The sequence below is a fragment of the Scylla paramamosain genome, chromosome 46 (assembly GCF_035594125.1).
Source record: "Scylla paramamosain isolate STU-SP2022 chromosome 46, ASM3559412v1, whole genome shotgun sequence".
Classification (NCBI taxonomy): domain Eukaryota; kingdom Metazoa; phylum Arthropoda; class Malacostraca; order Decapoda; family Portunidae; genus Scylla; species Scylla paramamosain.
The window spans coordinates 5,595,858-5,598,357 of record NC_087196.1 but is presented as its reverse complement, the minus strand read 5'-3'; the positions used below and the strand labels follow the sequence as shown (position 1 = coordinate 5,598,357).

At 44.0% G+C, this 2,500-nt stretch overlaps 1 long non-coding RNA gene across 2 annotated transcripts in view; it reads left to right on the top strand.

The window, feature by feature from the left end:
* LOC135094793 (uncharacterized) overlaps window positions 1–2,500 on the top strand; it is a 113,818-nt gene that overhangs the window by 19,641 nt on the left and 91,677 nt on the right. For both annotated transcript variants that reach the window (XR_010263984.1, XR_010263983.1), the window contains exon 2: window positions 347–364. This is a non-coding gene — a long non-coding RNA (uncharacterized LOC135094793). The remainder of the gene's footprint in view (window positions 1–346; window positions 365–2,500) is intronic.

The following is a 2,500-nucleotide window of genomic DNA, read 5'->3' as shown; positions in this document are numbered from 1 at the left end:
CCCCTTCCCCCCGCCAAGGTCACCGCCTCACCAGGTCACGGCAACACGTTCAAACATGTTGTGGGAGTTAGTGGAAGTAGAAGTGAAGTCTCGCGAGCAAACTTTTAAGTGTTAAGTAAATCAAAAGTTTGGAGGAAAGATGTCTGTGTGTGTGTGTGTGTGTGTGTGTGTGTGTGTGTGTGTGTGTGTGTGTGTGTGTGGTTTAGATTTGTATGCGTGTTGTTTTTTGTTCTTGTTATTGATATTTTTGCTGCTGCTGCTACTACTACTACTACTACTACTACTACTACTACTACTACTACTACTACTACTACTACTACTAATGTACTTTTTTCTCTCTTTCCAGAACCTGAGAGGAATTTGGGTGAGTGTTAACATATTATTATCATTATTATTATTATTATTATTATTATTATTATTATTATTACTACTACTATTACTACCACCACCACCGCTACAACAATGACATCTACAACTTTGGCTCTTATGTACAAGTGCAATAGAGGTTAGCATTCTAATTTAATAGTTACTAGAGTGTAAATAATTAAAAAACATTTTATAATACCTTGTTGACATGAAGAGGAGGAGGAGGAGGAGGAGGAGGAGGAGGAGGAGGAGGAGGTTGGAGATACAAGAGGGAAAGAGAGGAAAAATTAGAGGAAAGAAGAGAAAGATGTGGTTTTGGGAGGACGATGAGGAGGAGGAGGAGGAGGAGGAGAAGGAGGAGGAGGAGGAAAAGAAGAAGAAGAAGAAAAAAAAAAAAAGAAGAAGAAGAGAGGAGGGAGAGGTGAAGATGTGTTTTTGCAGGAAGGGATGGAGGAGGAGGAGGAGGAGGAGGAGGAGGAGGAGGAGGGAGATATTTTGAGAGGAGGTGAAGGAAAAAAGAAGGAAGAGAAAGAGGAAGAGAAACAGATGGGAGAGGTAGAGGAAAGTAATGGAGACAGAGAGAGAGAGAGAGAGAGAGAGAGAGAGAGAGAGAGAGAGAGAGAGAGAGAGAGAGAGAGAGAGAGAGAGAGAGAGAGAGAGAGGGGAGGGGGGAGTAGGGAATGTGGAGGTAAAGAGGAAGACATCCCTTTAAGTACGAAGGGAGGAGGAGGAGGAGGAGGAGGAGGAGGAAGAGGAGGAGGAGGAGGAGGAGGAGGGGCATAGTCACTTCAAGAGCAATAAAGAAGGGAATGGGAGAAAGGAAGGTAATAGGAAGAGGAGGAGGAAGAGGAGGAGGAGGAGGAGAAGGAGGAGGAGGAGGAGGAGGAGGAGGAGGAGGAGGAGGAGGAAGTGACTCATGACTAGGTAAGAAGAGAAGTCTCATGAATAATTTAGAGAGAGAGAGAGAGAGAGAGAGAGAGAGAGAGAGAGAGAGAGAGAGAGAGAGAGAGAGAGAGCAAAACATGAAAATAAATATAGAAGAGTTGACACATCTTTTTAAACTTCCCCTTGCTTTAACTCTCTCTCTCTCTCTCTCTCTCTCTCTCTCTCTCTCTCTCTCTCTCTCTCTCTCTCTCTCTCTCTCTCTCTCTCTCTCTCTCTCTCTCTCTCTCAAACACCCTCTTATATAACTAAGCATAAAGGAGAGAGTTTGAGAGAGAGAGTTTGAGAGAGAGAGAGAGAGAGAGAGAGAGAGAGAGAGAGAGAGAGAGAGAGAGAGAGAGAGAGAGAGAGGTAACTCCATGCTCCCTATAATTCTCCCAGGCGAAGTTGGTCAACCGTGCCTCCTCCTCCTCCTCCTTCTTCTCCTCCTCCTCCTCCTCCTCCTCCTCCTCCTCCTCCTCCTCCTCCTCCTCCTCCTCCTCCTCCTCCTCCTCCTCCTCCTCCTTCTCCTCCTCCACTTCCTCCTCCTCCTCTTAATGCTGATGCTGCTTCGAACTCTTGCATCTCCTCCTCCTCCTCCTCCTCCTCCTCCTCCTCCTCCTCCTCCTCCTCCTCCTCCTCCTTTTCTTTCTTGTACTGCTCCTCTTCTTCCTTCATATTCATCTTTTTCTTTTTATTACTTTTATTTCTTTTTGTTTTTTCTTCTTGTTCTTTTTGTTCTTTCTTCTTCTTCTTCTTCTTCTTCTTCTTCTTCTTCTTCTTCTTCTTCTTCTTCTTCTTCTTCTTCTTCTTCTTCTTCTTCTTCTTCTTCTTCTTCTTCTTCTTCTTCTTCTTCTTCTTCTTCTTCTTTCACCTCCTCCTCCTCCTCCTCCTCCTCCAATTAATTCATTCTCAATTTATTAATTCCTAGAAGCTATTTATATTTTTCTTCCTCTCAATTTCACCTGAAATTTCTCTATCTTCCTCCTCCTCCTCCTCCTCCTCCTCCTCCTCCTCCTCCTCCTCCTCCTCCTCCTCCTCCTCCTCCTTCTCCTCCTTCTCTTCCTCCTCCTTCTCAGAGATAAAATTGTTAAATATTTAGAAAAAAATAAAATCCTAAAGGATTCGCAACACAGTTTCAGAACCAAGTGTTCCTGCTTAACGAACTTGCTAGACTTCTTTTATGAAGTATTTAACTCGTATGACGAGACAA